The 12,299-nt window shown below is 35.7% G+C and overlaps 1 pseudogene across 1 annotated transcript; it reads left to right on the top strand.

The window, feature by feature from the left end:
* The first annotated feature begins 7,806 nt into the window (after positions 1-7,806).
* On the top strand, positions 7,807-11,258 carry LOC143613322 (calmodulin-binding protein 60 B-like; annotated as a pseudogene). The gene is made up of 7 exons (XR_013150096.1): positions 7,807-7,915; positions 8,098-8,159; positions 9,281-9,774; positions 9,852-10,012; positions 10,099-10,302; positions 10,377-10,620; positions 10,697-11,258. The product of XR_013150096.1 is annotated as a calmodulin-binding protein 60 B-like (transcript).
* The last annotated feature ends 1,041 nt before the right edge of the window (positions 11,259-12,299 follow it).

Raw genomic sequence — 12,299 nt, 5'->3', positions numbered from 1 at the left:
TGCGAGATAGCAACGGGAAAGACCCTCGGACGGTGTTTGAATCCGATCCAAATCAAAGAGGTGAATACGCCCCAAACTTTATAAACTTGTTTTAAAACGAGTCAACGTGTTAAATGAAAAGGTTTTACATGAGGCTATGTGTCTCTTAAATGTTATAAACAAGAGTATAAGCCTAGCTCTTGGGCTGTAGTATACGTTTGTCTAGATCCTTACATATGTGGTAAAATGCGGTGGGCACATCGCACCACACTTGGTTATAGTGACGCTCACCTGCGGGGAGTAATGACCATGTGTATACATACAGGTACTTAACTAACTCGAACGCTGCGGTGTTTGCTGAGGTATTTAGTGTAGAGACTCGAGTTTATAATTGTGATGTTTTAACTTGATTATTCCTAAGCCAAGATGGGCCGAGACTTACGTGGTCTCGAGGGGTGATTAAGTAAAAGAAAATATTTTTGTGTAACATCACGAAAATAACAGGTTAAAAATATTAAAGTTCAAAAGTTAAAGGACCAAAGATGACAATTAAAAAAAACTTAAAAAATCAAAAATGAAAAATCTGTCATCAGGCTCGATCGCGATACGCGAAGGCCATACACTAAATGTCATCGCGTATCGCGATGACGTGGTCTAATGACGTGACACGTGTTCCACCACGTGTTACCGTGTGGCATAGCGTCTGCCACGTGTTGACATGCGGCACTACGTCAGCCACATGGCAAATCTACATCATGACTTACCATAGCTACGTCGCGATACGCGACGACTATGTCTAGGCCCATCGCGTATCGTGATGGGTCTCCTGGCCAGCCTATAAATAGAGGGCCACCACCCTCATTTTCATTCACACAATTCACTCTCTCTCTCTCTCTCTCTAATATAGGGGTGTTCAAGAAATCCGAATAAAACCGAAATCTGAACCGAAACAGAAACCCAAATAAACCAATCCGAATTCTTATTCGGATATTCGGATCGGATCAATCCGAATATCCGAATAACTAATTCGGATTCGGATATGGAATTTTAAAAAATTTGAATTGTTCGGATTATTCGGATATCTGTTTAATCCGAATAAAAAACATGTTTTTAGTGATATTTTCCGGTTTGGTATATTAATTAGACTATTATTTGAAGTTTAAACTTTAATTTTGTGTTAAGAGTAATTCTTATTTTCCTGTTTGTATGTTTATTGTTATTCTAAACTATTAAATGTTATGAACAAAAAAGTAGGAACATTTTTAGGCTTATTTCGGATTATTCGGATAATTTCGGATTTTTCGGTTATTATCCGAATCCGATCCTAACTGAATTCGAATAGATTCGGATCGGATAGGAATATTCCCAATTCGGATTGGATCGGATCGGATTTCGGATAGGGTCCAAAAATTTTCAAATCCCAATAACCCGAACTGAATAATCCGTTATCCGATCCGATGAACACCCCTACTCTAAAATACTCTCTCTCTAGAATACACTCTCAAACATCTCTCTAAAAATCACCTCGATAAACGTGTAACGACCACCTCATTTTCCGTGACCATAAAACTCCGACATTTTACCTCGTAATCCGTGCCATTGAACCGACGATACCCCGAAATACCGACGACAATATCTCGAAGTACGTTCCGATCCGAGACGACCGACGTTTCACCTCGAAGTACGTGCCGATCCGAGATGACCCGACATTCCACCTCGAAGTGCGTTCCGACCCGAGACGAACCGACGACCTGCCTCGAAGTGCGTGCCGACCCGACAACCCGCCTCGAAGTGCGTGCCGACGAGACTTGAAGGCAGGTGTGCCTCGATTTGCGTGCCAAGGAGGTGTTGATCAAGATTCTCGATATACGTGCCAACGTCGAAGTGCTGCCCGAGAGTCTAGAAATTAATAAGCCAAACAAGGTATGCATAATGCCCGAATAAAATAATAATAAAATAATAAAGGCTTAGTCATTACCTCGAAAATAAACAAATACTTAATACATAAAACACAATGCTTACATATGCTTACTTAATACTTTTTGTCATTGTGTCTTTTCGCACACCATTATGTCTTTTTATCTAATACATAAAACACAATGCTTAATACATGTTACACAATAACTTGAAACTTAAAACACAATGGTGAATACGTATAACACAATGACCTAAAACGTAAGACACAATGGTGAATACGTATAACACAATGACCTAAAACGTAAGACAAAATGGTGAATACGTATAACACAATGACTTGAAACGTAAAATACAATGGAAACAACATATTACACAATGACACAATAAACTACAAAAAAACACAATTAAAAAAACCCATTAATTTTTTTTTATTTTTATATAACAATATGATACTCATATTAAAGATAAAAAAACGCTTATTATTATGATGAATATTTTTTAAAAAAATAATGTCGTATGAAAAAGTTATGGACATTTTAAAATGATGGGAGAATTGACATGTGCGTTGCACGTGGATAGAGAAACTCAACAAAGATGGGTTATTACCTTCATGCCCTTTTCATCAATTTTTATTTATTAAATTAATCTCAGCCATTCAAATCTAAAATCAATGGACTGGATTCCTTCTCACCCTTCTCATTTTTGTTGTCCTTTGTATTTTAACTTTACCCTTAGAACGAAAACAGTTTCTTAAAACGAGTTGCATGTAGGTTTTGAGGTGTCGTACGGACGATCCGAGACCGGAGAAACGTTCGTGATACAAAAACAAACGCGTTGGTATATCCGGATCGCATTGAATGCGGGTTTTGAGCAGATTTATAGGCTTGAACCGTACGCGATGAGGTATATCTTTTATATCTTTAAGTGTTGAAAAGATTGATAACAAGAGATTAATATAAATGTTGTTATCGAAAATAACTTGGATAAAATGTTGTTAATAATTATTTAGAAAACCGCTAGATAATATCGAGTGATAAAAATGGTACATTTGAGACTTGTACGATTTCGTGCGTTTGTGTATATTTATACACACGATATTTGGACTGAAATAGTATATCCGAACAGTGACCATCATTAATATTAAAAATAAATATATTTTTAGAAAATGTAAACTTTTATATAAAATATGATAACAAAATTTTTATATTAAGAATATTAATATAACACGTCTTGGTATAAATAATAATAATAGTTATATTATGTTTTGTTAAAAAATGATATGTAATATATTTGTCAGAATTCAAGCACGCGTCTATATGACAGATGATATATTTTTAAAAGAAGATTATATTTTAAAATAAATAATATATACTTTTAATTAAATAATGTCCAGTTTCGAAAACATATATTAGTTTTACAACGGTTATTTGAAACTATATTGATCTGATGTATTTATAAGTTATTTTAAAACGTTCGATTCAATTATGATTTTTCCTAAACAATAAAAGTTTGTAATTTAGTTATTAGAATTATAATTAATAAGACACGTGATGATAAATAAATTAAGTTAGGATAGGATTCCATTTGTATCTATGTTTATGTGTTAATATACTTGGTATTAAACATAAGAATCCGGTTATCATTTGGATAAATGTTAATAAGATCTTGACATTGATTGACATATTATCATACTTGAATGTTATATGAGCTTACGCAAAGGTGAGTTTTCTCGTAAATCCCCATTTTTAAATGTTTTAATGATTTATAAATGTTTTTGGGGGAAAATATGTAAAGAAGGGGCTATATATTTTACAAATTATGTTAAATAGGATGAGTCATTATGAAAGGAAAAACCGTTAACCTAGAGCGAAAGGGCCTAAAAATATGGGTAGATCTATCGGCACGACGCCCCCACTCTTCCAGTCGCTATGGTTGAAAAGGTGGGAATATTTTGATTTTGGTATGTATCAGGTTTATCATATTGATAGTCATACATGTGTTGTACTCTTTGCTCGTTTACAACTAACACGTTTTGTTTAAGAAATATATAACTATGTTTGGAAAAGTGGAAAATTAAATTCTCATTGATAAGAATGGTGAATAATGAAAATTATCATTAATAAGAATGATAAATAAATGGGTGTAAAGTCGAGAATTGTTACATCACGTTTTTAATTGAGAAACTCCCAAACATTCGTGTTGATAAAATTATTTTAACATACTTTTGGTGGAATTTATCATTGAAAAGAATGATGTATAAAATGATGTAAAGTCGAGAACTATACATCCCGATTTTTAATTGAGAAAATCACCAACATTCGTGTTGATAAAATTATTTTAACATAATTTTGGTGGAATTTATCATTGAAAAGAATGATGTATAAAAGGATGTAAAGTCGAGGACTGTTACATCCCGATTTTTAATTGAGAAACTCACCAACATTCGTGTTGACACAAATTATTTTAACATACTTTTCAGGTAAATGAAGAAAATGGATGCTTCGTGAAGGATTCGAGAAAATGGTGTTGTGAGTTTGAATTAATGATAGTTGGACTTGTAATTTAAAATGGAACCGTGCATGCATGACACGTGTAAACTCTGATATTTAATAAAGTCCAACTTATGGCTGAACAACGTCTGTCACCGCCCAAATTAACTAAATTAAGTCTTCCGTAGCCAAGTTAACGATTTTGGGGTGTGACAGAAGATGGTATCAGAGCCAATGGTTATAGCGAACTAGAAATAGTTGATGAAATATTCTAGACTATAACCCATGTATTCGAAACAAACATTTTCTAACTTCACGAAGCTGAAAAACTTATAAACAAATTTTCATAAGAAATGCAAAAAAAAAGGTTGCATTAATTTGTTTATGCATTATGTGAAATTTAATTGATAAATTTTTACATGTTATTTATATATTAATTTTATCAGGATTACCTTGTACGGATTGTATCACGAACACATGATTCACACACTATAAACGAAATACACATCATTAATAGTGAGTCGGGGGACCTCTTCCACCTACCCCTATCATGCTGGCAACCATGCACGCACTTTTGTAATCTACTCCCCTACTAGCTTTAGGCTACATGTCGTCTTTCTACACATGTCAATTTGCATTTGTTATTGTTGGCTATGATATGGAAAAAATAGACGTTTAGACATCCAAAAGCAACGTCTAAAAACTTCTGGTTCTTGTATCTCAGCGGGTCATTGAAGTAATCTTTTATTAAACGATTTTTCGCGCCCAAACGATCCCGTTCAATATATTCTCTTCTCAAAACCAGGTGAGGAGGAGAATCAAGAGATTGCATATACTTTGACGCGAGCGTAATTGCACTCATAACTGCCTCGTCATCGGTCGTTTGCTCGTTATTCTCAAAATATAGGTTGATTATGTCGGAGGAACATGAAGAATCCTTTTTTTGCGTTTTGAGTATAGTGATTTGTAGGATGTGTAGAGACAATTTGTGAAAATGTATGAGAATTGTTGTGAGTTTTTTAGTTTTATTACTTTTTTTTTAATTTTTTTTAAGAACGCCGTTTGACAACGGCTACCTTGACCAAACCAATAAACAAACCAGCGCTTCCCACAAAACATCCAATCCCATTTTCCACCCTAAGGCGCTCGAAAGGCGGTGTACCCAACGCTTTATAGGGGTTTTCCCATGGGTAGACATAGTTTAGAAGGCTACCCTCAACTTTTCGTCGGTAGTGCAAATTTTTATATGTTTTGATCGGTTTTCTCATTACGCTACCCCTGAAAAAATATATCGTTACCTGTGTTTGTTTAAAGCCCAACCAAATTAAAAGCCGAAATCAATTAAAACCCAACCAGATTTAAGCTCAAACCAAAAAAGCTATTGTATGAAAATACGGTAACAAAATTCGGTTATTGTATTAAAAATTCTAAAATAATTATTTGTATTGTATGAAATACGATAAAAGAAAATATATTTTTGAACGAAATCTTTAAAATTTTGATTTAGATCCGCTGCTTGATCTTCTCTCCCCTAGGTATACCCAGCCTTGTAAGGTTTACCCGGAGATGAAAGTCCCTTTTGTGTAATTATTGGTGGGCACTCAACCCAAAGTTTGGCAGCTAGCTAGGCAGAGACGAAACTTGGCTGTCTGACGTGGGGCATTGTACGGCTCACATCGCAGATCCAACGGTTAACATTCAACCAATCAAGATCAAAGGAGAAAAACATTACGACACTCGCTAGTCTTCAGAGACGACTTTCCAGTCACTGTGTGTGTTTCTAGTGAGAGAGAGAAACCACGCAATCCCAATTCAATTCTCAGGTACTTACTTTTCAATCATTTAGATACTACAGCTATTTGTAAGTAATTTTCACTGATTGTTAATTAGAATCTAAATTAGGGTTTGTATTTGCAGACGAGGAACATGGAGAGGAAGAATTCGATTAGGGAGAGGGGGAAACGAGGCTTGGATGAACCGCACCAGCCTGACCGCTAGCTTGTTAGTTGTTCTGTGAAATCTGTAAAAGCATGCTTTGATAAATTATGCTTGCTGATTTGATTTTCTATGTGTTGATGGTTCGATTGGCTTCCGGTATTGACCATGTATGTATAGATGATATGATATGAGATTGATTAGTTGATAAGCTTTATGAGTTTTGTCTAAACTAAGGCTTACATGTTAATTCACTACATGTACTGCCTGTTTATTACATACTAGCCAGTTGCCCGCGCGATGCAGCGGTGTACGCACAAACGCAACCGGTGTTGGTATGTTTGTAACCTCGCAACGGTACGTGCGTAACCCGAAGGTGGTATGCATTTTACGTGGCATCGGGTGTGTAAGTGCGCCACATAATGCATATATGTGAGCAACCCGGTATGTATAAACAATGTCATCCACGAAACTGATGCTTGAACGCGCATAATATGTGGCGACAAGCTAGCAAGAAGCAAAGATGAAATGTACAATATTTTCAAATAAACTACTTTTAACCCAATCCTTTTATACGGACCTGTTCCGACCCGAAAACGTTTTAACTCGAAGCCCGTTTTGACATGACTCTTTCGATCTAAACTCAACCTGACATGAACTAAATTAAGCCTTTTTGTATTAACATGTTCCAACCCTAACCCGTTCCAATACCATTGGTCGAACATGCCCGACCCATTGTCTACAATAACTGGTAATCATGTAACATGTTAGTTTTTAAAAAATTAATAAACTATAGCAATACCATACTCAAATTAAAGATAATAAAATGCTCGTTTTTATGGTGTATTTTTTTAGAAAAAATAATAACGTGTGAAAGAGTTACGGCCGTTAGAATGTGGTGGGATAGTTGGTTAATAAATATGGGGAAAATATGTAACTATTTAATATATTAACAATATTTGATTGAAGTTGAAGGACCATTATTGTATATTTTTTTTTGAATAAGCAAAGACTATTTTAACCCTACATTTTTTAAATTTTATGCATTGTTACTTGTACAATATGCAACAAGAGAGGTACCTCTTAAAATTTAAGAGGTCCCTCACTCATGCTTTATATATAGTATAGATATAGATATAGATTAGGGATAATGTTCTCATAGGCACCACCAAAGTATTCAAAAGGTTACACTAGGTATCAAAACAAGTAAACAACACTCCATGCAACCCAATGTATTAAATTGGTTTCATTTATGCCATTTTTACCTAAAAACTTGGCAGAGAACTGTACAAGTGCTAAAGTGCCCTTCACAGCTTTTTATCGGATTGAAGCTTTGAAGTAAAGATTCCATAGTTGGGAATCAGTCTTTGAAGCATGTACAAACATTGTTTTGTGGGTTTCTTTTGATTTAGGGTTTATGAAAAGTTAGACAAGTTGATTTGTAAATGCTTTATAAAGTGCACCAATATCCTTGAACTTTGTTTTTGTAATTCTGGTTCTGAGACATTTATTTTTGCAGTGTAATTGTGGAAGCTTTGAAGGTGGATAGTCTCCAAAAGCTTACCTCATCTTTGGAACCTATTCTTCGAAGAGTTGTAAGATGCTGCCTTTACATTTCCGCTTTTTAAAATATTTCAGAATACTGATTTTATGAAAAGATTTTCTTTTTGTTTTCTGTTTTTTGCATTTTTACAATTGTTTTTGTGAATTCACATGGAAATTCTGTTGGTTTAATGCCTACCCTTTCACCAACTCACTATTAGTTATCTGTGAACAGGTTAGTGAGGAGGTGGAGCGAGCTTTAGCAAAGCTAGGCCCTGCTCGGTTAACTAATGGAAGGTGTGTTATATATTGTTTTACAATTCATGCTTTGCATACATATGAGGTTGGGTGTAAAAAATGCACAACACATCCACTGTAACTAACAATACTTCCAAGCTAAACACCCAACACTAGTCAAAAGAAGCTAACAAGTAAACGCACAAGCAATCAATCAAGATTCCAACAATAGAGCAACTACGTACACTCAACAGGCATACATTGATTATAACAATGAGCCACAATCAAGGATCAACAGTTAGAATAATAACTCACAAACAATGTATGTAATAGATGTACAAACAACCTGCTTGTGATGTTTAAGAAATATGTACACTTCGATGGTGATAAGACGCGCTAGTTAGAATCTTTATGGTGTGGTTCTCTAAATACCAGGAGCTCATCGTGAGCCACCTTCAACGATATTTCTGCCAGACTTTAACTGCTAGACTTCAGCTGAAAGACACGAAAACAGAATTTGATCTTCAATAATTTGTTATTGTACACTTTACTTGAAAAAAAGATGTTCCCGACAAAGTAGTGGCGACGACCGAAAATTGTTGTTGCCGTGGATTTTGGCAGATAATAGCGGAAGTTATGAGTGGAATTATTTAGCGAGCACTGTGACAATAGATGTTCGTCAGAAGATTCTGTTCAAAACCACCGCTGCCTTTTGCCGGCAACATTTTCTGTCTGCCGTCCCTACTTTGATGGGGAACAAGTTTTTTCAAGTTCAGACGTTCAGTGTACAAAACATTTTCTTGAAGGTCGATGTTTGCTTAGGGTATTTTTGCTAAGGTGGAGTGAAATATTGTAGAGGACGGCTCACATAGAGTTTCTGTATAAGGACAATCGCATCATTGGGATTTCTAAATGGTGTGCGCCTTACCACATCTTACTTAAACATAATAAGCAGATTGTTTATTACATCTGGTATGTATGCTGTTTGTGAGTTGTTATTATGCTGCTCGTTCTTGATTGTGGCTTGTTGTAATGTCGTTTCAGTATACTTGTTGGGTGTACATAGTTGCTTGGTTGTTTCATCCAATTGCATTGCCTTTGATGAATCTATTCTGTATAATAGCAATAATAACAAGTTTTGTTTTTATTTTTTTGTTTTTTATCTGCGTGATAAATTTCAGGTCTTCACCTAAGCGTATTGAAGGACCAGATGGCAGAAACCTGCAGCTTCACTTCAAATCCCGGATGTCATTACCTCTCTACACTGGAGGGAAAGTTGAAGGCGAACACGGTGCTGCTATTCACATTGTCTTAGTTGATGCCAGCACAGGCCTTGTGGTTACATCAGGACCCGAATCATCAATAAAGTTAGATGTTGTTGTCCTCGAAGGCGATTTCAACAATGAAGATGATCAAGTCTGGACACAAGAAGAGTTTGAAAGTCATGTTGTTAAAGAACGTGAAGGAAAGAGACCGTTGTTGACCGGAGATGTGCAGGTCACACTCAAAGAAGGTGTCGGGACGTTAGGGGAGTTGACTTTTACAGACAATTCTAGTTGGATTAGGAGTCGGAAATTTAGACTCGGTTTGAAGGTTGCTTCGGGGTTCTGTGAAGGGGTGCGTGTACGTGAAGCAAAGACTGAAGCTTTCACCATTAAAGATCACAGAGGAGAATGTATGTTTGTTTTTCATCACGTGTTATTAATCATTATACACGATATTTATAGTTATTAACTCTCATTCTCATGATAGTGTACAAGAAACACTACCCGCCTACTTTAAATGATGAAGTGTGGAGACTAGAGAAAATTGGCAAAGATGGATCATTTCACAAGAGGCTGAATAAAGAAGGGATCTTTAAAGTTAAAGATTTTCTTCGTCTTGTTGTGCGAGATTCTCAAAAGCTACGCAATGTAAGAACATAGTATGATTATTTCATCTATTGCGTTGTATTGTTCTTTAAATGTGTAATGAGTTTCCTTATTAAAATTTGTTTTAGATTCTTGGAAGTGGCATGTCAAATAAGATGTGGGAGGCTCTACTAGAGCATGCAAAAACATGTGTTCTGAGTGGAAAGTTTTATATATATTATCCAGAGGATAACAAAAATGTTGGTGTCATTTTCAATAATATTTATGAGCTTAGTGGTCTTATTGCTGGTGACCAATATCAACCTGCTGACTCTCTTTCTGATGCCCAAAAGGTTCTTCCTACTTTTCATATATACATATTATTCTTGAGTATGTAGTTTATGCTTGATGTTGATCTTCCATGCAGGTGTACGTGGATACATTGGTTAAGAAAGCATATGATAACTAGAACCAAGTTGTAGAGTATGATGGCAAGTCACTTGTGAGCTACAAGCAACCTAAAAGGTCGGGTGCGGGTGCATCTCGGAATGATTATTCAATGGGGTCGATAGGGTATCCAAGATCTTCAAATAATCAGCAACTGCCGCCACGTCATCCTGTTGTGGGTCCTATAGAGTCTCTCTCTGTGGACTCAAGCCTGTTATTAGGAGGTAAACACTGAAACCCACCTTTTTACACTTGCTATTATTATTATTATGCTCACAATAACTTCCTCGTTTGGTTCAGGTTATAATGACAGTATGAATAATATGTACCAAACCACGCCACAACTTGTGAACACCAATCCACATGGTCAGTATGACATAAATTTCTCTTCGAATGGCCACCAAGACAACGAGTTTAACGATAGATCTGAGCTAGCACTCGGTCCACCACAATCTTCGTCGTCATCATCATCGTTATCATTCCAACCTATGAACACATCGGTTCAACAGCAGCCGAACATGAACATGTTTGATGACTGGTCCCAGAACATGTCAGAGGAGGAGATCCGCATGAGGAGTCATGAGATGCTTGAGAATGAAGATATGCAGCACCTTCTTCGTCTATTCAGTATGGGCGGTGGTGGTCATGGCGGTAACGTGACGGAAGATGGGTTTTCTTTTCCACCGTTTATGCCGTCACCAGCTCCAAATTATGACTTTGGTGAGGACCGCAACCGCCCTGGGAAGGCGGTGGTTGGTTGGTTGAAGATTAAGGCGGCAATGCGGTGGGGGTTTTTTGTGAGGAAAAAGGCAGCGGAAAGACGGGCACAGATTGTTGAGCTGGATGAGGATGAATGAAACTGGATGACTGCTTTTAAACTGTCGGTAATTGTAATTGTTGCGAACCGTTTAGATTGCAGAAGTAAATTTTAGGGTTTATATAGGTGGTGTAATTTGGGTTTGCTTTGTATAGTAAGAGTTCATTAAAAATACTTGTTGAACAACTAAGATACATATTCATCTTGTTTTTCGTTTTCCTGTATAATGAATTTTTTTTTTTTTTTTTTTTTTTTTTCTATAATTCAAGATCTTACAATGTTCCTCTCACGTGTATGCATCTTGTAATCAAGTTTTACGTTCGTTAATTAGCCCTTTCTTATCAAACGGCCACTAGACAAGTTTAGTTAATTAGCTATGAGTAGATGCTTTAACCAAATTCAAAGTTTTTTTACCAAGTTAGTCAAAGTATTATTGACCAATCGAGTTAGTCAGAAAGTATTACACTCAATTAATTAAACGCTTTGTATGTTATTGGTTAAAATAAAAAACCCTTTATGTTAAAACTATTCAAAATTAATAATTTCCTGTGATATTCCAATTCTTTTATCTCAATCAATCATTTATTCAGTCTTTGCAACCACTTCTAGTAGCTTTGTTGAGCATATTTACCCGTTCCAAACTCCATATCGAGTTCTTGACTCATTTCTAACAATTAACATGCACCCTTAGTGTTTTTCATGTTTTTAAATTATATATGACAAACAAGTTCTAAACATCATTTGAAATAATTTATAAGCTATTAAAAGTCAAAAACTTAAAAACATGCCAAAGATTTATTTCTTAATTTTAGGTTTAAAACCTCATTTCTGTCTAAAGCTCTAGAGTAATCCTTAGATGTTTAAATAACTCCAACTTAAAATTTTAATTTCTGAATTCGTTCCCTTTATTTGTGCACATGATTAAGGGACCAGAGTGTATGAACGCGCTGTAACTCCACTCGTTCTCCAAGTAATGTTCTTTTCAAGTTTGACGTTTTTGTCTTATTTTCCTTTGTCTAATTGGTCTGATAAGTGTACCCTTACCATCACATCAATCTTCACGTCAGGGTCATCTTCGAGAATTCT

This window comes from Bidens hawaiensis, unplaced genomic scaffold, assembly GCF_021521415.1.
Source record: "Bidens hawaiensis isolate Kalapana, Puna unplaced genomic scaffold, B.hawaiensis_p1.1 tig00037164_1, whole genome shotgun sequence".
Lineage (NCBI taxonomy): Eukaryota > Viridiplantae > Streptophyta > Magnoliopsida > Asterales > Asteraceae > Bidens > Bidens hawaiensis.
This window is presented reverse-complemented; position numbering and strand designations above follow the sequence as displayed.